General features: G+C 29.4%; 1 protein-coding gene across 28 annotated transcripts in view; it reads left to right on the top strand.

Annotated features, from left to right (window-relative positions):
* LOC105146636 (uncharacterized) overlaps nucleotides 1–26,248 on the top strand; it is a 512,872-nt gene that overhangs the window by 424,742 nt on the left and 61,882 nt on the right. For 22 of the 28 annotated variants that reach the window (XM_087412801.1, XM_087412803.1, XM_087412800.1 and 19 more), the window contains one exon: nucleotides 25,866–26,010. The exons of the other annotated variants lie outside the window; for them this stretch is intronic. The gene's annotated coding sequence lies outside the window, so the exon portion shown is untranslated. The remainder of the gene's footprint in view (nucleotides 1–25,865; nucleotides 26,011–26,248) is intronic. 28 annotated transcript variants of the gene reach the window in all.

Here is a 26,248-nt window from a genome sequence, read left to right as displayed (position 1 = left end):
TGTTTGTACAATACATTTATTAGAGATGACTAGATAATCTTTTTTTTTATAAACGTATATAATAATATCTCATTTGTATATATATGTGTATATATATATATATATATATATATACCATATATATGTATATACACGGAGAGAATTTTTTCTTAGAGTTTACCCTAAAAAAAATGATGTGTCGTGGAACAACGTTGTCGAAGAATATTAATGTAAATCTCTCATTCATTAATAAAACTGCAATAAAGTATAAAATAAGTTTGATTAATTTTACTGAAGTACAAAGGTAAAAATCTTTAAAATATTGTATTGTACTACAACTATCATATTTTCAGGGTAAATTTTAATAGAAAATTCTCTCCGTATGTGCGTCTTGAGAATGCGGTTTCAAGTAAACACATTTCCGATAGTATTAAATAGAGATCATTGTTGACATGATTCAGATTTATATGTATCCTTTATGCATATCCGGAAATCTAGAGAGATCGAAACACACAAAACTGACTCTGAGACAGTTCTAAGCCACTGAGAAATGGTGCAGCGTACTGGGAAGTTGCACAGTATGAAAGCATAAGATTTCCCGCCGCCTTAAGCGGTTAATGTTTAATCCCAACGCAAATTGAAGTTCCGTTTACACGGCAGTTATGTCAACCGTTGCCACGTCTGCATCCAAAGCTCGGATTTACTCTACGCGCTTTGGCGCTTACTAGTTTACTAAAGAGTAATCCCTGATTCCAGAAAGCTTCCTTATTACAAACCTTAAATTTATATTTTTAAAATGTTTTTCTTTGTTTTCAAAAATTTCCTGTATATATGTATATCCTGTATTTAACAATAATAGTAATATTAATGATTTTTGTATCTTGAAAAAATTTTTATATCTTGAAAAAATTTTTATATCTTGAAAAAAAAAATTAATTGTGATTTAATTAAAGCTGATTTTTAAACAATTGGTTTTTCTCATAATCTGCTCTCACATAAATTCCTTTGTATAGGTAGAAATTTTATGTTTAAATAAATTAATTAATGATAATTATCTATTTCCGATTAGACATAAATTATAACGTGATTTAAAACAATTTTGGTAAATATTATATTATTAGGTGTTGGAATTAATTCGTAGCGTTTTTAATGAAAGAATGTTATTTATTTCACATGAGCATTAAAAAATACATTAATGAAAGTACTTCCCATCACTTGTAAAACGCTACGAATTAATTCCAACACCTAATAAATGAATTCTCTCTTCCTGAGTTTAGATAAACCACTTGAAATTTGTTCATATTATTTTCTATATTTTTTACATATTTATTATTTCAAATTATACATTAATTCTTTTTTAATGTAAAAGAGAGTTTAGGAATATATGATGCTGGTAATAGTTCAGTTACTGCTTGCATTAACCAGAAGTTGAAGGTTTTCTTGAATAACTTCTTCATTATGGTAATTGCTCATTTAGGAATTCTGATTTACTTAGTCCTTCCGTACTTCTTGGTAAGTTTGAATAGGTTTAATTTCGTGATGCCGTTATCTCGGAAGGTTTCTGAAAAGTTTCATGTGACTACTGTGGTCACTGTATACTTCAAAAATGATTTTAATGTCTATCATTTATTCCTCCATTTAAGGTAATATCAAGCATTTATAAAGATAAAAAGAGAAAATATGCAAAGTATTATATTTCCAAGGAAATATATTCTTTTATGATTGTACGTACACAAATATGACTGTAAAACGTAAATATGTTTTCATTAATTTCAGTAGGAGTTTAAACAATTTAAAATAAAAATTAAGACTGAAAAGTTTAAACAAATATTAATTTAATAGTACATTTGGAAAGGTGAATGCAAAATTTTCAAATCATTACAATAACTCTTTGGTTTGTAACAGCATTATCAGCAGCACCGTATTAAATTAAATTTACCTATTTATTTTTAAATTATAATTTATAATTTATTTATAAATTATAAAATATCATTTTCAAACAAAATTTATGCAGTATTATTTACATTGCATGTATGTATATAGTGATAATTATTACGGCAAAGCTGCGCAAATATTAATAATGTAAATACAATTAAAAAATGTAATATAAATAAATTTAAATTAATAATGTGATATAAATTTAATTTAAAATGTAATTTTACATTAATTGCAATAACCTCCAATATATTAATCTGTATATTTTCGTTATTAAGCCGGTTACGATTTTTGAAGATTTTGGAAAAGAGCATTATATTTATGAATATAAGCTTTACGTACAATTACATAAATATAACAGAATAATGTCAAAGCTATAATGATGCCGATCATTGTCAGACAGCTCCAACCTTGCCATGTAAAAAACGATGCACCAACGGTACCGACTGCCTTTCTCTTGCACACACCCATTTCACGTGATTAACAATTTAATTGTCACCACATCAGTCCGATTGATATTTTAATTTTGTATCCCGATAAATAGAAATTTTGTTCGCGTCGCGCCAACGAAGCACAATAGTGCTCTATGCTTACAATCGTTATTCGATAAGCAGAAAATTCATTACGTACGGTGGTATGTGAGCGCGGAAATGAGCAACGGTGTACTGTAAATTTTATCGAAATACGCCGAACAAAGAACACTTCGGTTGAGCAGAATCGGTGAATGAGCAGTGAATAAATCAAGATCAGCCGGAGAGGCAACAAGTTTTACAATTCATCGTCTTTATATTCATTTAATACCTTGATTCGACACGAGTTTCAATTATACTCGTAAATCCATCTATACTGACTCTATACTCGTAATATCCATCGATTATTAAATTTAATGAAAATTTTAACGATGGTATATTTACGTCCCATAAATTAATGTTCGGATCCTTGCATTTTTATATGTAATTATACAATTGCAAATTCCGATACAATGGCGAGATATTTTTTTTATAAGTTTTATACGAGATATCATGATGTTTTTTTCTTTCATACACAGGTTTGATTTGACAAACCGGAAATGCCGGGGACCTTGTTTTCGCATATGGCTTTGATCTCGTCAAATGCCATCGCGAAAGCAATGCACACGGTCCACAACTAATCTTTGTAGTCAGTCGGTTACATTGTGCCTTTGTTGCGCGTTCACGACGGATAACAAAATGTGCAAAAAAGAGAACGGGTTTTGCGGCCCATATATTCACTGAGGCTGCATATCTCTGGTCACATGGAATGCATGACGTAGCGAGAGTGTCTATCTAGGGGTTGACGCGAGATTGAGCTTTCATAATTTGATCGAGGAAATTGCCTCAATCAGACATAAAGAATCTTTCAAAAAATTTGATTTTGATATTTAATATTTGAAAGATCGAATAGTTATTTTATTAAAAATTTTGAAAATATATATAAAGATTTCGAAGATTTACGACAAATTGTTCAAATAATTTAATTTATATATTGCAAAAAATTAAATATACATTGTTTGTAATGAGTATTTTATTACTTTTAATTTATTTAAATTTTACTAAAAAATTCAAAGGAATGCATGATATAATATTCAAAGCAATTGATCAACAAATATCGTGTTAATGAATGAAGAACGTATTAAAAATAGAACATTGTTCATAGAATATATAATAATTGTTTATTCTATTGACTAACCGATTATCTGTTTATATTGTTAATTGATGTTTGTGAGTACATCGTATATAAAAGTGCTATAAAATATTGTACGAGTAACTATTGGAAAATGCTGCTTAATCTCGCAGGAATAGCGTATTATTTGCAATAAATATTCGTAAAAAGTAGTAAGCATAATTATAAATGCATTCATGAACTATAAAAGTATCAAGTCTCTTTAGGTATCGATAATCGAGTATTTAAATTTCAGGCTTAAAAATGATAAATGTTCACGATTATCTTCTTGCTTTTTGCTAACATCATTTATCACTTTGCTAAAAAGAAGATTTTTGATACCATTCGATCCGATTTTACGCTTTACGAACTATTAACACGATTTATATTGATGCAATGTAATTATTTACATCTAACACTTTATATTTTTTGCATCCTTCTGAAAAGAAACTTTGTCTTCTATGGAAAATTTCTTTATCTTATATGGAAATAGGGTTCATTCATTTTACAACAAAATGTTATATATATTTTTAACATTTCAGAAATATTAAAAATATATATAACATTTTGTTATAAATATTTTTAAAGAAGAAGACTCCAAGAAACGCCACAATTTCCATGTCTTTTCGATTGATATTACATACATTTGTTTGATCGCCGTTATGTTCCTTAATATTTGATATTTTAACTAAAAAAAAAACAATCTTTACAATATGTTAATTTCCTAAATAATACGCAATTCTAATGGCTCTCCTCTCTCTCTCGGTAATTTTTTGGATCCAATAGTTTACATATTCCTAGATTGACTAATATATTCTATATATTAAATGTTAGAGCTTTAATTTGCAGAAAAAATACTTTATTAATGTACTTAATTAATTATATTATTTAATACACGTTTCGCGTGCATGTATTGCGTACATTGTAAAATATAAGATGAAATAGATATAACGAAGTGATGAATTAGACTTTTGCATGTAACAGTTGCTGCTATGAATTTTCAATGGGGGTAATATTTGCTCATCGAACTCAATGATTCGATTTGTTGCTAAAGTCGTGCATTAAAGCCGCTCCGCACTCATACGCGTCCGTTTTATAGCGGAGTTCATCGGCAGACGGCGGTCCTATTTACGCATCGGAAATTGATTTTGCGCGTTCCGGAAACGAAGTACCGACTGTTGTGATGTATGCGTACAGTACAGTGGGACTCCGCATAAAACGATCTCATTTTGATCCACCATAGGTTGCCGCGATATCTTCGTTGCTGAATTGCTTCGTACTCGAAGATTTATGAGCAAACGGCGGCGAGTGCTTTTTCAAGGAGTGGTTCTGCGATTGAACGGTAACATCGATGAGATCGTCTATCGAAGAGAATATCTGGTCCGACGAATCTAACAAAAAGAGCGTAAATGGACAAAAGATACAGAACGATCAAGTCGTTCATTTGAAGGCCTTTCGATTGAACTGTTCGTCACATATTTTTGTTTAGACTTTTTATAAATGTGCTTACGATTTTTGAATAAATTATTTAATTAGCTAATGCAGCTTTAACAAGAAGAAAGAACAGAATATTTAAAAAGGACAATGATTCAAATAAATTCCCATATAGCACATTTTATTTAAGACATTTCTGGAAATGTTCTTAAAACATTTAAAGGATACAGTGATGTCCTATGGACGGTTTCACTAGCTTTTATCACTGGCAGAACTGGTGTGCACTTAATGCACTTTAAAACCATTGTACACAAATCGACGTAAAGATGTACGTTTAATAAAAATGTGATATTTAATAAAATATACGTTAGGTGTTTTATTAATTGAGATATCTTACTCTTACATTCAAATTAAGTTAGTGTACAACATCTTCAATGTGCACTGAGTGCGCACTAATTCTATTAGTGAAAAACTATAAGATATCCTTTGGAGGTCTATGCTGAGTTAGTATTTTAATTAACCCTCAAGTACTAAAGTTAGGGGTTAGTGTTCAAATTAACCTTGCATGACAGGTGCATGAGCCGTGATAGTAAAAGACTTGCGCAGATTATGGTACAAGTATTTTCTTTTTTTTACATGGTCAATGTCCTAGAGACAAACTTCAGTAAAAGGGTCACTATTTTTTTGTCTCAGTATTTGAAGATATTCAAAATATTTGAACTGATAAGCATCTCAGTAAAATTTCGCAATTTGTAGTAGGGGAGACCGGGGTTAGTTGAATATAGGGATAAGTAGAATAATCGAGGCTACATTAAAAACAAAACAAGCGAGACACGCGTAAACATGTTTTCGATAAGTCTCTTAATTTTGTCTGTAAAAATTCGAAATTAAAAAATGAGTCTATTAGCCTCAGTCTCCCCTATCTTAACCTAAGTAGACGGTCACAATATTGCTCGCATAGTTATCTTAAAAATCTTATTTTAAAAGAGGACAATAAAAAGTATAAAATGTTTTAAAGTTTAATATTTTACATTCTAATATAAATAATGTAAATTTAGATAAATAATGTAACTCTATACATTCTTTTAAAAAGATATGACTATAAAAATACAATTTGTTTCTGAATGTTCTGAGTATCCCACTTGCTTAAAGATTAAATTGTACCTAATTTGGCTTGCAAACCGACTTGTGCAAAGCTTGATAAAATCGAGTTTACGCATAATAGTCGTTTGGTTGTATCTCGTTGAAATTAACATTTAATTTATAAACGAATACATAACAGGTACACGTATATTACGCGCATTTACAGCTGTCTCGAGAAACATCTTCCACGATTCATCGACCAACAGTCTTTCCCGCAGTTTACAGTACAACGATAAGAACGTTCATCGCACACGCGATTACAGTGTCGTACGAGGAAAAGACTTTATCGCAGACTCTTGCGCGCGTGTGAGCTTATTTATCGCAGCATAAATTCACATCGCGACTACTGTACGCCGCGCGAGAAACGTTATTCTATAAAGCTCGGGGATTTTTACTTGCGGTGAATGATATACGGGCGTGGAGTCGACCTGGAGAAAATATCGGATTTGTCGGGATCCGCAAATCCGCGAACTCGCACCGCGGAAAGCTGCGTCGCAACGATATCCGCACAGGGATTTCGTGAGCGTGGCACACTGGAACGTCCTCTCGAGTTGTGACAGAAACAGTATCCGATTCAAGCGAAGAAATATGTACAGATGTTGAGAAATTGATTATAAGAGAACAGTGAATTAAAGAAATGATATGAAATAAGGCATGAGATAAGAGATAAGACGTTTGATGGCTCCTCTTAATACATTTTTTTTAGTTTAAGTTCGTTTTAATGCACTTTTTTAATACGTTCTCTTAGAACTTCTACTAAACTTTCTTTTAAGAAAGAACATACATCTAGAAGAGTTAGAAAGATGCCTATTTTTACGAATTTTTTTGTTGAAAAATAACTTTACTCTTACTTAACTTTACTCAAATAAAGTTTTAATCAATATTTTATACATATATTAGTGAGTATTACATAAAATTAAAAAAAAAATATTATAAATAATATTTATGGCAATTATTTGCGCCAAGTAATAGCGATTTACGATAATCATTTTTCCTCATACAGTTTACTGAAACAAAAAGATTCAATTAGTGCTTGAATTATATTAATAAATCTAATCTTTTTGTCGTAGTCGATTTTGGATATTTTCAGTTTTGATAATATGGCAGACTTCTGGATCTAAAAGATGCAATTTTTTGTCAAAAATATTTTTTTTATTTTAAAGAAAAAACTATAACTCTAAAAAGAATCCTTATAGAAAGACTAGATTAATATATTTCAAAAATGTCTTCAGTTTTTTTTTTTCAGATAAACTGTAAAAAAACTACGATATAACCGCTATTGTTATTACTGTCAATAATTATGTCGGTACTATTTGTTAATACTTTTAATAAAAACTTTATGTAATATACATGTAAGATATTAGTAACTCCTAGTTGAATTAATATAACAATTTTCATTAAAAAATTCGTAAAAAGATTTTTAAATTTTTTTTGGATATATTTCCCCTCTTAGGAAATTCTGATATTAAAATTATGATATTGACTCATTTGATGGTATAATGAACGAAAGTAATAAACTAATTTCTAAATATCTACATTTCTAGTCATTTCGTTATATGGTGTAAGCGTTACATAAGTTTTCTGATAAAAGATTGTAAAGAATAGTATTATTCTCGCGGAGCGCCACAAATGTTTGTTTCTTTAGTAGCGATGTATAGAGACAATGTTAAATTGTAATGAGGATTTTGTGGAAAAGCAGGCTGATGCGTTTACTGTTATCTATTATACGGATAACTAAATCGGTGCCGTTGGACCACGAAGAAGCGTACTCGGTCAGCCGGAGACAATCCCAAATGCAATACTGCACGCTTTTACGCCCTGCACGATGCAGCGACGGTACGGTTTAAATTACGCGTTTCCGCCGTTAATGCTGCACGGATTTCCCGTGAAATTTCGCGCCAAGTATAACCCCCGGCATCGCGTGAGGTGTATAACCCTATATCGTTATTCATGCGTTCTCCGGAGGTGTACTTTCCTCTTAGCCCTCGGGATACGAAAAGCTCGTATAAAGACCGTCCGGAAGTTTCTAATTATAATACGTTACACAAAGCAAATATTACAAATGCAAATTATGAATTTTCTTGATATCAATCTCCTTTTATTTCTAATTATCAAATATAGTTTTTGTTGCTGTTCTCATAGTCAACACTATTTATTGTACATCGTTTCCTTTTATTTCTGTCGTGCTTAATGACAAATTAAAATATTAATGAATCAAATTTACACATACATACAACACACACATATATATAAATATATATACATTAATTTTATATGTTAATATTAAAATTATTTATAATTTAATCTAGAATTTATATATATATATATATATATATATATATATATATTTCAGATTTAAATTATAGATAATTTTAAATACACGAGTAAAATTTCTTTTGTTAACATTCCCTTTTAGTGTCTTCTTGCTGACCAAGTGAACGAGTGAATATAATTTTGCAAAATAATAGTACTCCCTAGTTTAATTCACGCGAAATCCGGCACACGCTCACCGTCCGTAAATTGAATTTCTGGACTATCTAATGGATATCTCAAGCAACCCTCCTGCGTCGCGAAGACAAATGAATAAGTCGGGGAGGGGCAATCTGACTTCATCACGATTTTCCCACCGGGAGGTTAATATGCAGCTGCATCCAATCTCACCGACTCGGTTTTCAGCATCCCGTTCTCTTTTATCTCCGGATTCATCCCCTTGGCTTCTCCTTTCCACCGACATTCTTCCGCACATCGCACTCTGTTTTTAGATGGTGATGCTTCTTTCGACAATCCCTGTCATGCACCGATACCAGAAGCTTTTCTGGGTATAACCTCGGTTGGATCTTTCAACGCGCAACTCACGAGAAATCAAAAGCGATGTTAAAAGCAGCATGCGCGAGACTTCCTTTTACGTAAAAGATAATTCTCGCTGTGTACATAGGATCCGGTTATCTCACACAGAAATCATAAAAGAAGGAACTATATATCTACGTATCTAGTGAAATTGACAGTTAAAGCTAAAAAATTGTCTTTATTATATTTTATATTAAAAATTTTTGTTGAATTTATACTTATTTTCCAATACATTAAATAAGTTATTTATAATTTCGTATTAACAAAAGATTATTATATCAGCGATTATATTATATTTAATATATATAATTATTATTATTATTACCATCTTAGAACCTAGAAGCTTGCAATATGTTATTGCAACGTTTGCAATGTGTTATTACAATATTTCTGAAACACTGTAATATTACTAGAATGTTGCAATAGGCGCAGATACTTTATTATTTTAAATGTCCAACTTTAATTCCATTTATTATATTAACCACATAAAAATTCGACATTTTGTAAAAAAAATACCTACACTACTAAGGAATTATGAAAGACAATTTTTACTTCGCTTAACATAATTTCTCTATAATAGTTACTAATGTAACTTAAACGTTCTGTAATAAAATCGAGATATTTTTTATTTGTCAAAAAGCACAAGCCTGCTTATTGAGGTCAATTTGTTTTGAACACATGCAAAATTGGCAATCGTGAATAATACACATTGTATGCAAGCGAACGCGCAGTTTTAGCAGTCGGCGGATACGCGTGATCGTAAATGCGTAAACGTAATTAGCGTATAGAGAGCGTAATCAACGTATGTTACTTACGAGCACGACACAAGCGTTAATCGAGGCCTGGAAGCCCGTTTCACCGAATACGCTTCTTTTCACGATATTTCGCTTTTACATCGTTAGCACGATGATTACGCCGCTTGTACAAACGCGCGGTCCGCTTTTCGGCTGAAATGCCTGGATGGAATTCTATCATTTATTTGAATATAGATAGAAGAATTAGTTGTCGAGAGTATTTCTCATCAATATATCCAATGAGTTATTTTAACATGCAATATCGAAGAGATTCCCGGCATAAAACAAAATCGATATTTCATCTTCGTAATATATGATATCTGTTAGTATGTATATCTGCCGTAAAATTCATTGTAGCAAAATTTTTTTATTGTTTTTTATGTCATAAAATATTAAATGAAAACAATTTAATATAATAATATAGAATAAAAAAAACTAAGAGCAAAAGCTGAATGTAAAATGATAATATTTAATAATACTTACGATATGATATATTAACAAATGTTTCGAACCGAAACAACTATGTCATTTTCAATGTTGATAAAATAAATAATAACGATCTAAATAAAAGTTTGTAAAAACACATACTGTTTAAAAATTTAATTGTGTTCTTACAAAACATTGGAGTGATCAAAATATAAATCCTGTTATTTCTCTCTTCAATTATATTACAGATTCAGAATATTCAGTTGGCATAATATTCGTTCTTTAAAATGCAATTCTAAAAGTATAATAATTATTATTGTCGATGTATTAAAAATACATCACTTAGAAAGCTGTCCAAATTTGCAATAAAATAATCCAAGATTACACATACACACACACACACAATTTGTTTATTCATATTATAAAAATAAAAACTATAACATAAATATATGTATTTTAAAGGTAATAATGATTTTAATATAAACTGAAAATAATTTAGGTGTTATTTAAATTGTAAAAATAATTTATTTATTATTTTTATAACATAAAATTATTATTATTATTATATAAAATTATATAAAATTATTATTTTTCCTTAAATTTTATCTTGCACGTGGAAATTGTCCAATCTTTCACAAAAATATAAACTTAAAAATATTTAGCAAAAATATTTGGAAACTTCTGATTACTGACGTTTGCATAAATAAGTGAAACATTTAACACCCACGGTCCCTACTTGATTAAAATTCTACGGAGACGGATCTATTGCATCTACATAACTAACACGAGCATCAGTTCGAAAATGGATTTCCTAAGAAATTCCTACCGCGCGCAGTCTGCCCCGGCGATAGTTTAGGCCAATTATCCGCTCTTTCGAGCACGAAGTTTCTTTCGCGAAACAATCGTGGGTGAACGTGACGGTGAAATTGCATTCCTTTAAGCACGAGAGCGCAATTGTTTTTTTGCGAGTTTGAGGGCGGCCACAGTTGCCTAACTAATCCGCTAAAGAAATATCTCGATTTAACATACTTTGATTTAATTTGCATTTGGAAATAAATCGTGTTACAATTGAAAATAAAGGAGCAAAATTGTAAGCAAAAGATTTAAATATTATTTTATGTATAAACTATTATTTATTGATAAATAAAAAGTATTTTTTCCAAAAAAGCGTCTCGATATAACGTTTATATCTCAATATGTTTTAGTGTAGTGACAAATTATTTATTAAAAAGCTCTTGCTTCGTGTACATATAAATGAATTTGAAAATAAATTATAAATTAAATCATTTAATAACCAAATACGCGCACAGTGAAATTTTTAGCAAAATACTAATAAATGATAAGTAAAATCCAGTTCTCTCGGTTTGCATAGTTTTCTACTGTATGTTTAAATTTAAATACAGTACGTGAATACGACAAAAAACATTTTATATATCGTTTTTCGCTATGAAAAGCTCGAATGCATAAAATTTTGACGTAAATATCGCGGTTTGATGATTTTTTTTTTAGAATTGTATAAGAATTCTATCAATTGTAATGGAAAAATCGTCTTCACGAATTTCGCCCGAGGTCGTTGAAAGCGAGTACGTAGATAAATCTATGTGCCGAGTTGTTTCGGTCGCCTCGATTTATTGGCGCGGACATTTATGATGGAACGCGAGCGTGATTTCGAAAAACTGACAATTCTTCTCGCGATGATGTATAGGGGAGGTCTGTTATGCAGCGATTACTCTTGCAGCTGCGGTAACGTTGCGCAACGTACATGTTGCAACGTGAAACACGCAATGGTAGAAATAAAAACAACAAATCTGCAAAAATGTTATTGTGCAACATAACGAAGTGGAAAATGCGATTATAGTATCTCTTATCAATTGTCAATTTGATAAGAAATTCGTATTATGGAAATGTATTATTTTGCATACGGATGCTTGCGAAAACTTTGTACTCTGAATCACGTGAATTGATGTATTTCTATTCGGTTATATAATAGAAATTTTGAATTAAAATTATTCTTTTCTGTACATATGATTGTATAACTACACATATATTTACACGTGAGTTCACAAATTGAAACTTTTGAAATTTATCCGTATTATATTACGTTATATTGTATTACGCGTTTGATAGTTTATTTGAAGTTTATTTCTCGTTATTTTCCAACAGAAAGCTGAATAAATTAATTTTTGTATTATTAAATATACTTTTTTATTAATCTATTTTTAAAATAATATTTCAATATTTTTTAAACCTATTTACATATTATTTGTAAAAAATTATAAGTTTAGCAATATACATAATTCGCAAAACTATTTGACTTCCTATTAGAAAATAACATAGATACTCGAAATGATATAACATAATATAATGCAAATGGATTTGGACAGTTTTAATTTATAAATTATATGGGAATAGTTATATTATTATTAAATGTTGCTAAATATTCGTTCTCTCTATTAATCTATTCTTAAATATGTATTGATATTGAACATTGCATACTTATGTAATATATAAATATATTCAATTGTACAATTGTTAAATATTATACATGAAATAATATACAATTATATATTTAGCATTATTACAATTATATATTTACTTATTTGCAATTATTATTGCAAACAAGTTATTATATGTATATTGGACATAAATAAAACAGTTTAGGATTAAATATGTAATGATACTCTGCGAGTGAATAGAATTTTTGTCTATTATCAAGTTTTTACATTCACATCGAGTTGTCAGATTTCGACAATCCTTTTTTTTTGTTACGAAGAAAGTTGCAACGTGTGACAATTTATAATTGATCAAAAATGTTGCTAGAACAATGTCAGTTTCAACAGTTGCGCTATTTTGAGCGAAATATCGAAAAAAATCTTTCTCTGTACGCGAGGATTCTCTTTTTGGAAAATATTTCAAGAAAATATAATAATTTGTAATAAAGAGATTTTAACCCATGTGCTAATATTCATTACAGACATTGTTAATTATGGTTAAAAATAGATAAATATTTTAATAACTATTATGAAAACAAGGAAGCGATTTATTAATCGCGTAATAACAAGGACAGCGAAGAATGAGGCCTGCAGTTTTAATTACTGTTTAGCCCAGATTAGCTCAGTTAATTAAATGCCTTGTCTGGTAGCGACAAGTCGCAGCTATATGCCATTCCGAACGATATAGGTGCTCGCGTAGCACGGTAATTCGAAATAGCGTCTTCGCAAATGCCATATGTCAACGACGTGGAATTAATTACGGCCACGAACTCTCTTCTCTATTTCCCCCCCGTTCTCTATTTCCTACGTTTTGATTTCGACTGGACGATAATTCAATTCTGTCGAGGATGTAATGACCAGGACCGTGGATTTATAGTACGTGCTATTAACATGTATGAACTTTATTTTTAATCGAATTTAATTTCAAGACTTTCAGTCTTTCCCTGTTTTACAATTTTACGTAGAGATTTTCTTTATATTTCTAAATATAATTTAGACTAAAAATTCAATCATTTTAAATAAGCCGTGGCAATTAATAGATATTACAGAGAACATTTTTAAAAGCTAAAACTTTGTAAATAATTAAAACTATCTAAATATTTAACAATATAAATAATTTATAAAATGCAAAATAAATATCAAACAAAATTATTCTATTGGAAAATAATGAGAGATCGAAATGATATGACATAATATAATATGTGAACGCATTTCAATAGTTTCAATTTATGGATTCGCACGTATAAATTATTACATTATGATCAAGCTTTTTTCTACAATTATATATTTTTTATTGAAAGCTTATATCTGAATTAAATCAAAGTTATTTAATAGCAAATCAAACACGTTTTAATAATATGCATATTAAGTATAAATTTTTACATATTTTTATTCCTATGGAAATTATTATATTTGCCGATATACCATATAACTTTCAGAAGATGCAATCACGGTCAGTTATAATGCTCTGTAATGGTTGACCATATCACAGACGTGTTTAATTTTCATTAACGACGCGTATGTAAATGGTATTAATTCAACTCCGTTGCACCGAGTACCGCGATAGTCTCTAGAGAACGCGGAAGCTACTATGGAGGAAATTTCAAGGCTTGTAAACGAGAAGTAAGTACTGACGTTACGTAGGTAGACCGAGAGTAATATAAAGCGTGATTGGTTGCCGAACATTTGCTGGAAATTGTAGCTGGCGAGCTTTGGAGTTAGTCCGTAAACGTTGTTGTGAAGTTATTTGCGACCGAAACTATGTATACGGGATATACCGGGTTCTGCTACCGGATATCCTGTCAGCCGTACCTTCATCGAGATGCTTGTAAGTTAAGTTCATAAATCAAAGTACATTATACGAATGATTGTACATATTCTTATAATAATTTTTACAACGACTACGCGTATTTATTGTATTGCATTGACAATATTTTTTCCATTATTCGTCCTTATTCTCGTCGATCTGTCAAAAGAATTAACGTTCTCAATTCACCACGCTTATTGTGATCCTCATAATGGGACAATCTCCCCGTTACGCGACCATTCATCGACAAAGATCAGTTCTAGTCATGCTATACTAGCCCTTATTTATTACCGGGACAGACCCCTAAATTTAAACGCGAGGGTCGGTTTAGTGGCGCGTGGCACAATGTGGGGGACGGACACATCGGACACTAATGGAGGAAATTTTCAGCAGTGTGCGAAAACGAAATATGATTGACCGTTTTACATTCGCGATACTCTTAATGGATTCAATACTGCGCGTTCCAAATCGAGAGATGTTGATCGTATGGAGTAATAATTGAAATAACTAGCACACGGCCTTTGGATCTATAGCGCCATTTGTTATTAGGATTGTAATTTGCAGTATTCCGCAGAGAGTCGCATCCCTTCTGCGAGAGAGGTACGTGACATTACAATGAACTTCGAAATAGACTGCTTCCTCTAAATCAAGGTGATAATGTATCAATGCAATTGCGCATTCTCGTAATCTTCGAGCCTATCACTGTTCGATAATGCGATATTTTGCCATAAGCAGCACATCGCATTAGTGAAAAATATTTAAAATAAAAAAAAAGTATCTTTACATTTACTTTTGATATCTTTATTTGTACAAGATGATTCATAATTATATTCTTTTAATAAATTTTCGAATGTTATTAAAAATATAATATTTTATATATATTAAAGGTATTTAATTGTATATTAAGTTTAATATTAAGACTGACGATTAAGTTCTATTGTTTATAAATATATCTTTGAAAAATCTTTGAAAAAAAGAATGACGTGAAAAATAGATTAGTCAATTTTTTACATATTTCAACAAAAGTTATAATTTTAGAAAACATACTATTATAAATTTGAAAAAAATTACCAACTGATTATTTTGACTTGCTTTAGTAGTTCTAATGTGAACTTTGTCAGATTTTGAACTCACTGGCCACATATATTTTATTTTATAATAGATCGTATGGCGGAGTTTCATTGTTTTATGAAATAACACATATTCTTATATTATTATCACATTATCAGCATGTATATTCATTCTCTGTGATGAGCCACTCTCAGTAAATTTCAGATTTGCAATATTGGATGTTTGCAATTTACACATCCGTTTTAGACATACTTCCTGAATATCTAATCGAATAATGGTTGAAAATTACACTTTGGATCTTGCATTCAAGAGTAACTGACTGTTTGCAGAGTGAAGGACGTGTGAATGATTTGAAGATTATTCATCGCTGATGAAGGCTTCAAATCAAAATGAATTGAAACGTTGGAACATTATTTTTAAGTACTTGTTTTATTTGTAAAATTAATTGCGCTTTGATTATTGCACTGCACTCTCATTAGCCACGTTCTATGTATATTCTTGTTAATATTTTATATAATATTCATTAAAGATAAACTAATTGATAGAAAAGGAAGAAAAATTGTTCAATTTTTTAGATATACCCCGCTCTTTTATTTTCTTTCTCTACAATACTAAACATACTGTTTAGTTTCTCAGGCAAACACTGTGATTTTAAATATAATTAACATAGTTATTGAATTCATGTTCCTTTCACTATTGTGCTTTACATACATATACAAGAATTCGTAGAGTGCGATGTTATAATCATCGATATTAGCGGTTGCAATTACACATCACAAAGCGACGTAGAACGGCATGCAGCGTCATTATTCAAGTCGAATTACAAAGCCTTTTGACGCGACAGTGTTATAGTGAATGCTGGGCGTATACTCTGTCTACCATTATCGGGCCAGATAATTATCCTGGTTTCATCAGGTTAGCCTCGATAGAGTCCCGATTCATTGCCTCGCCGTATTCCTCCAATTAATAGAACGCCTTCATCCTCGCTGGTCTGTACATCAATTAATAATCTCGACTTTAATAATATATTTTCCGTTTGCTGTTTCGTTAGCAAATTGTCCACACATTATTTAATTAATTACAATGTATAATAATTTGAATAAAAATAAATTATAGTAAATGTCAATTTTTGCGGCATTTACATTTATAATAGGAATTTATCAACGAAGTTACTTTAATTATTTTAAGAATGTCATCACATTAAAACACTTTAATTAAAAAAATATCGAGTTAAATATGTTATATATTTGGCAATTAATAATAAAATAATATTCTGTATTTTGATTATTGCGAATGCGAGACATTTCAGCAAATTAAGCTTTGAAAAATGAAACTAAATAGCTTATCTATTTTTCAATCAATTTTGAATCAATCAAGTTTTAATTTAACAAAATTTCACTGTTGCAGCTGCGTTGCTAAGACATGTAATATGAATGAAATGCTGAATAAATAATCTGTTTTATTTATTTGAGAACTTTATAATTTTTTTTCGCTTCGTTTAATAATCCAAAAAAGAGAAAAAGGCATGACGTTAAAAAATTCTATAATTTTTTTTATTTAACAATACAATGTGTAAAAGTGTTTGGCAATAAGAATGTGAGTCGCCAAGAGTGCGAGAGAGAGTTGATTATGGTAATACATTTGCGATAAAATCTCAAGGGTATGCTCTTGCACGTCGTGTTCCTTACCACATACGCGTAAAAGAGTGCACGTATGTAGATTTATGTGCGCATAAAACTACTGTGTTGTCTCGTTCTATATGCATGTTGCATAAATGCCGCGTGAGAATTGTGCATGTGCCTTTATATATATATATATATATATATATATATGTATGCAAATGCAGTTAGTGTAATTAGACTCTCTCTGACCTACATCACAGCTTTAATTACTAAAGGGAGACAAAGCTCCGTGTCGATTCTATCGTTAGGCTATTGAGACGCAATCTCCTTTCATATAAGAGGCTAACTATCATCAGATTTATCTTGAAATAATTCTCTTATCGAATATCACATGTGTCACTAATTTTTGACATTTTTTTTTGTCATTAGCAAGTATTCCATCGAAATGATCGAATGTGTAGAACGTCCTGTAATTTTTATAATATTTTATGACAATGTATTCTAAAGATTATGGAACATTTAAACAAAATGAGAGATAACAATAATTATCGATTTATAAGTGATCAAAGTCAGTCGATGGTATGGCATAGAATTCACATACTCAATTCACAATTATGCGTACATACATTCCTCATTTCAAATACTATTTGCTATCCAGTTTTATATGATATTTGCTTGATATTGATTTTTAATTTTAATGATATATAAAGCCAAGTTATATCAATAAGTATAAATAAATAGGAAAAATTAGGGAAAAGTCGTGTTGTGACTTATAAATTTAATTAATAATCATTATTGCGTTTTTAATTAAAAAATTTAGTTAAAATCTATTACTATTGTTTTTTTGCACCAGTTTGTGCAATTTAATTTTAAAAAATATAATTGTAAATTGTATTTTTAAAATATTCGAAGATTTCAATAATAATTTAATCAACTGTAATGTGTGATAATGTATAATAAATATAATTTGAAAGTAAAATGATGTTAGATGAAATTATTAATATATTTCTTTATAAATGTTTGGTTTCCTAACTTTGTATGCTTCATAATTTGTATGTTTAGCAAAAAGTGTAAAAGGTTAATATTTTTACAAAATTTAAATATAATTTTTCTCTAGCAAAAATTATTTTAGTATTATTCATTTTACATATTTTATTATTTTTACTCAAGTTACTTAAGAGAAAATATTGTTTTCTTTTTTTTAGCTGCAAGTTTAAATTTTTTACGAATTTTACGCGATTTGCAAATCTCGTAATTAATATCCTGATATATAATATAATATTCGTATCAAAATATGTGCCAACAAATTATTATCGGTTAATAATGTATTGATAATAACGAGTTATATTTAATTAGCTTTGTAATTCTTGCACATATAAACTGACACGCATACATAATGTCGAATTAAACAATATACTAATCTATTCTAGCCTATTCATATTTCAAAACAATAGATGTATGAAATGTTCTTTTAATCTTTTAATTATTTTTTTATACATACAATGTACGAGATATACATATATATAATATATATTAATTCTATAAATAATGTAATTTTCATATCGCTGTGCTTGTCTTACAATTAGCATCGAAACACTACCGTATCTCTCTCTCTCTCTCTCTCTCTCTCTCTCTCTCTCTCTCTCTCTCTCTTCTAATCTTTCAATATTAAGATAAAACAATTTAGCACTCACTAATATGATACAGCGGTACGTAACTATGATTTATAACATATAAATATATCTGAAATTTAATCCAACGTTCACATACACGCACGTAAGCACGTACGCATACACACACACACACACACACACACACACAAACTAGTACTAAAAATAATTGTTACATGTATTAAATTTGTTATATATTCTTTATAATATTTTTTTTGAATGTTTGCGAAAATAATCACATAATTTCAGAGAAAAAAAAGCTCTTTCAATATAAAAATTTTTGTAGACTTAAATGAGAGTAACCTTTGTGTAAATATAATATCTTTGTATCAATATTATTATAATACTTAATAAATTTTAAATATGCATTAAAATATTATATATTCTTTCGTTAATACATCATTTTATAACATTATATAACGCTTATTGAATGCATTAAATTTTATTAAACTTTATAATATAAGTCTTAAATATCTCAAAAAATAAACTGAAATATTTTATACGCATTACATTGTGTAATGATATGAAATAGTATTGAGGAACTAAACATGCAGTTGATTCTACAATTCTAAATAATAATAAATTAATCAAGTTATAAATTATACTTATACTTAATTCAAAGTTATTCCGCCGTTATCTGATATCTTCCTCCTCCTCTCAGATTCCAATAATTGTTTCTTTCTGTATTCGCTCACTCGCGAAAATATTAATTATAATTATATGTACTAATTATTATATAGAATATGAAGATTAAAGATCGTGACGCATTATTGTTGATATTGCCGAAATTTGCATTTTCCTACGTCACGATAGAAGAATAACTCAAAAAGAGAAATATAATTCATTGAAATAGCAAATCGCTGAATATACACGATGTCTTGTTAATCATGCTCAATTTTCATCAATTTCAAAGAATTCGAAAATTGTACGACTATTTCATGCTGCATCCACCATAGTACTGTACCTGTTGCTTCTACACCTGCACTTTGGCATACTTCCCACATTTTGAATAATAAATTAAATTATCTTGAGTTTTAATGTAATCACTATTAAAACATACATTAAAAGTTAATAAATATGGAATATGAAATCAAAAAAAGACGTATATCCGCGGAATGAATTATATAATATTGAATTTTGATGGAATAAGTTCAAAGTGTGCATTGCATGATATATACAAATCCAAGAGTTACAGAAATTGTTAAATGTATGATATTGAAACAATTATTCATTATACTCGTTTTTTACCTCTTCAATCTGTAGTACGAATACAAGAAGATCACGCGAGATACTCATTTTGACGCGGCTATTATCTCGAGACTTACAAGTCTCATCAATCACCAAAGCTAATCGTACACAGATTTATAATTACTACTTGCTCGCAAGTAATAATCGCATTTGGCGTTGCCTATCACTTGCCATGCTCCGAAGAGTAATACATTGAAGTAATACAGAGCGTTTTGTGCCGTTGGCTGTCCGCCCGAGTTTCGCCGCGCGAATGACAACAAAACGATGTATGTGTGTGCGGCATTGTGTTCATACAAAAACAATCAACTAGAATCGTATACTAAATTGTTGTTACAAAATTTAATGCTCTATAAAATGAAGTAGATATGTACAAATATATTATATTTTTATTAGGTACATTAATTCCGACAAATGATTTATTATCGAATTTTATGCTATTTTTACAAACTTCTATATATAATCTAATGTAAGAAATATTAATATGAATTTAACATCATGCGATGTCTATATGATTCTTACTGTGCTGGTATTAACATTAATAAAGAATTATACAGACATTGTATAGCGTTAAATCTATACTGTGCAACTATACGTGCTTCTATCCGTGAATTTCGGTCCTTATACCTTATATGTCTCGTTAAAAGGAAATACTGTAAATTTAGAAATTTCTTATCTCGATAGGAAATTAAAAGGAAGAACTGTTGTAAGATTTAAAAAGTGAAAATATTAAATTAAAAATTTTGTACGTAATCTTAAGGGTAAGTTTAAATATGCATCTCTCGGTAGATTTAAATAAAGCAACGTGTTACAATCTACGAATCAACTTTACTTTATTAAACTGTGTACTGCCTAACTTTTTTTAGAATAACATTCAAATTTCCAAAAGCCAAAAAGGAAATTTACGAATTAGAATTTAGAATATTAACGAAAAGATAAGTATTAATGGTACATATCTATGATGTTTCTTTAGCGCGTTTCTGTATTGTGTCAAGTGAACGGAAGTTTTAAGAAAGTACAATAATGTGGAATTTGAAACGGGTTTTCACAGAATGCTTTGTACAAATTAAATTCCGGACCAATTTTGTACGTTTCTTTTCGATCTTACACTTCGTGCAATCGACTAACAAGAATCTCTCACGATTCAATGAAATTCTTAACTGCAGGTATCCTATATTGCTGCAATCTGCTAGAAGGAAAAGTAAAAGATAAAAAGCTTGTAAGCGTTGGACGACGCCACAGCATAAACTGGAAATAATGTGTAATTTAAAGCACGTATAAAAAACACATTATTATGAAATTATGTAAATTTCCATGCGGGATGAATTTACATGTGCAATATGTAAAAAATAAATTATTTATATTATCAATAAACTTATGTACATGAAAATTGTATAGTTCATTATAGAACATCGTTATATCTCAAATAATTCACTGATTCTTGGAGTGACGTTATTTACTAACAAACAATTAAGATAACTCAATTTTTCATTTAATTCGCAATTCAAAAGAAATTCTAGGTTGTAGATTTATAGATTTTTGTATTTCAACTCTATTATTTCTTTATGTGATTTATTATTTATTGAAGACTATATTTTCATACGATAGAATGTAGAAATTTCAAATGTTAATTGCACATTTGCTCTGAAATCCTTGTCGATTATTGATATTTTTTAAATAATTGTTCTTTCATTTTTACAAATACAAAAATAAAGAAACCAAAATTTTTGGTATTAAAAGATTAATAACTTAATACAGTGCCAATAAAATATTGAATGTATAGATATAAATGCGTGTTGGTTTAAGCAATTAATGATTTGGTTCAATAATGGATTCAAAGTTCATGACTCCAAGCTGAAGTTTCAAGCAGGCGAGTTGGAACGCTGGCACCAATTTTGAAATTCAGAAACCTACAATTACAAACTTCTCTGGAATCCTGCGTTGAATTTCAGCAACATCCTTAGAACTCAATGAAGTTGTAGAATGTTCATTCATACGATATTAGCATTACTTTCCTGTCATTTTAATAATGATATTAATCATAATAATGATTTAATTTTTCTCGTTGGACTTACACCATAATATTCAATAATATAGAAATATTCGTGAATATTACGAGTTAATAAATACATGAAAAAATGTTTTAATTTATTATATAATCTCTTTTTAATAAAAAACAATTAAGTCGAAATAATTAAGCAGAAACTTTAAAAATTATAGAATAAATTACTAAAAAAATTATAGAAATTTGAGTTTCTTATAGATTTAACATTATTTAACATAAATGCAATTTTATATTATTGCAATTTTATATTATGCATTTTTTTATGTGTTATTTTCAGAGTCTTATTTATTTTTATTAATTTGTAATTTGTTTTCGAAATTTGTACCGAGTTTTATTGGAAGCCTTTGGGATTTATTTCTTCGTGCTTTTTAAAAATTCTTTTATCCAGGTAGAATAGGAAGCTTAGCTTATGTGAAGCTAAAAGTCAGTATCGTTCATAGAAATGGGAAGGAAAAGACGACGAGATTAAAGCAATTTTGTCGGTCATATGATATTCCGTGGCACTTTGTGATAATACTTTCTGCGCTCTCGTTTGTGGAAATTTCAAGCGAATCATTTGCTTGCGGAATTTCATATATAATAATACATAAAGCTGCTGATGACGATAATGAATTTTACACGTTATTTATTTATTTCAAAATCACTGAACGGACTATGTATATATTTTGGAGCGTTTATTTGTAATTTAAAATTGTTAAAATATATAAGCAAGAAATATAAAGCAAATATAATGAAAGTAACAATTATAGTAAAATTTTACAAATTTTGAATATTATCTACTTATTATTTATGCTATTTATAAAACTTATAAAAGAAATAAAAACATACATTAAAAAAGATATAAAATCATTCAAATTATACTAACAATTAAACTTAAAAAATTAAATTTTTATTGTTTCCTTTAATTTCGTGATTAATATCTTTGTATTTAAAAAACCTACAATCTATTCGTTTATACATATTTATATCTACTTAACATTTTTGTTATAAAATAGACAATAAATTACACATAATATGTGTCTAATTAACGTTGATTACAAAATTTACAAACAAAAAATTATTCTTATAAAAATATTAAAGCTCAATTAATTTTTGATAATAATTTGCGTAAATAATTGAAACAGATGTTGAGGTTTGTGAGCTGTAGCTTTTTATAGATACTTTTGCATTCTATTATTTCAAGTATGCATTACTACTGAATATACTGTGCATGATATTCGACTCTATGGTTAGAATTTTCATAAAATTTTACAAAATTTTTATTTAACATGTGTTATGCATAATCAAACTAAATGTTGCCACAGTGTATTGTATTACTTACACTTATATATCGTTATTCTACAAAATTCTCCAATGCTAGGAGTAATGAAAAAAGATATTTCCAAAGCATATGCGATACCACATATATGATGCGACAATTGCAAAACTTATCGCGCAATTAAAATTTGAATTGAGGGAAAACTCATTGCCACTTTTATTAGTAATCAGAGAATTCAAAATTAGTATCCTATTTGATCCTTCCTTCTTTTTACAAAAAAATTTCTTATAAAAACATATTAATTCCAAAGATATGTTGTGCACACCGAAACGATTTACAATTAGTTTTAAAAAATTAATTTAAATAACATTTAGTTTTAGAATGACATTGCCATTTTTAATAACTGCGCCGGAAATGTTTTTAAAGCTACCACTGATTATGAGATAAATTATTGAGATCGTGTATTAATGAATTATGTCACAGTTATCGAAATTTTCCTCAATTCAATTGCAATAAAAGACTCGCCGTGTAGACCATTCAACATTACAGATTTGCCGTACTGTTTCTGGTCGAACGCGAAAGTTACACGTAGTTCTCGAATCGCCGCTCAGGTTGAAATTATTGATTCGCTATAATTGCGATGTTCGATAGTTGGCTATGCCAGAATCACAACGTGCGGCAAACTGGTTATACCAAGCAGAAGTAACAACTTCATTAACGCATCAACGCGTTGTACTCGCGTTTGCTATTGGCAAGCCATTGCAATTCCGCATTTACTGCATGTTGGATTGTTGTTTCATCGATATAATGTAACATCGCATGAATGATTAATAGAGTCACTTAAATTATCTTATTAATAAATTTTACATTTGTGCAAGATATTTTGAAGTTACCGCATAAATTTACATGCATTTCATGTAAATTTTTATTGTTCTATACGATATTAAATTTTTATTTCGCTTATTTCGAAACTTTATATTCTACAATTTAGCGAGCTTGTGTGTTTATTTCCTGATAAGAATATAAATATTTAATAATCGGTTTTTATTTTCCTTTTTGTTCTTTAAATATAGATATTAAATCCCATTGCCTATATTCAATTTAAATCAGAAAATTCATTTTCTTTATCAAGAAGTGGAGAAATGTGCAATTTCAAGGATTAATTACGAAAAGTAATGTTTCTACTCGCGAGCTTTAAATCACTGCAACGAAATGAAAGCGTTATCGGATTCTTTTCTTTTGGTATTTTCACAAACGAGCATCTCTCGGTTTCATCTTCGGATATTATATTAACTCGCTGTTTTCACATCGCGTAAATCATCAGCCTACCTAACAGTCTACCTGACTTACTTTAAAGGGTTATACTGACTACTATGTAGGTGTCTGTCTACCTAAACGTGTACATCTAGTTACTACTAGATGTGTTAGCTCTGTAGCTGCTCTGATTTATACCGGTAGATGGATACACGCGGTTGTGTCAAGCAGGTTAACCATGCGGATACGTAGCGACATATCTGCTGAAAGGATCCGTTTGATATCAATTTCGCGTGTCGAATCAACTACATTGCAGAATGGATGAGATTTACCTAAAATATTTATCTAGAATCAGCTATACGGAAAAATCAATATTATTTAAGCTGCGTTAAATATATTATAATAATTTACATTTCTACATGTATACAATGTAAACTATGTAAATTACATTTTATGTGTTTATGAATCATCTATGTTCTTTATCGTTACACTCGACTACACTAATACTTCGATCTCGCTTATAAATTTTTATTTATCAATATAGTCAAATGTATTACAATCATTATTAACAATCGCAAAACTTATTTACTGCTTTCTGTATCGTATTATCCAATTTAAAATAATTTACATTGTTTATTTTGTTTACATAAAACAGATTTATGTAAATTTAATGTAAAAATTCCATGCAAACGTAATATCGAAATATGCAGCACAATCCTATGTAAAAGTTCATGATAGATTTACTTTATTTATGCAATATTTTTTGTTACTTCTCGTAAATTATTGCAATCCCGTTTTTATATTAAAATTTCAATGTTAATTACTGCTTTAAAAGCGACACTGCATAAAGTATTGCATGATAATATATGATACTCTCAATATTTTTCCGCGGTGTAATATGCCATATTTTCGTTGAGTTGATTTAGTGATAATAAATTTAATTTTATGTATACATGACAAATTACGAATGTTCCATATGGCATATTTATAACAACAATATATTCATGCTTCTCCAATAACGTCAGACATATTTATTCATCTTAATAACGTTTTCAAATATTTCATTATAACATCCTCTCGGCATCATAAAGTCTCTTTTACCGCTACGCTGCAATTTTAACTTTTTCCCCTTTTTTTTCGTAGATGGTAAAGTAATTTCCTCGAGGTTCGGCCAACCGTCTTATTCATCTGAAATATCTCCTCTTACGCCACTGCTTTGAGCTACGCGATAATGTTTGTGCGGCGCTGATTGCCTTTCGAAGGATTTCTCGACCCAGCGAATTGAAAGGTTTGTGCGGACTTTTTCACTCGCGGTCGACCTAAGTTCCTCTCGGATGTAAATCGCTCGCCGGAAATCAATCGGCCAATCTCCGGCGAACTTCGAATAAATCGCCAGAACTTTTCAAACTTTACCTCGCTATAACAAAAAACAGATTTAAGTTGTTAAAATAGAACATGCAATAGAATATGTTAATTATTTACATATACATTTTTTTATAAGACATATATTTTGGCACACTGAAAAA

This window comes from Acromyrmex echinatior, chromosome 13 (assembly GCF_024713525.1).
Source record: "Acromyrmex echinatior isolate Ae372 chromosome 13, ASM2471352v2, whole genome shotgun sequence".
Classification (NCBI taxonomy): Eukaryota; Metazoa; Arthropoda; class Insecta; order Hymenoptera; family Formicidae; genus Acromyrmex; species Acromyrmex echinatior.
This window is presented reverse-complemented; position numbering and strand designations above follow the sequence as displayed.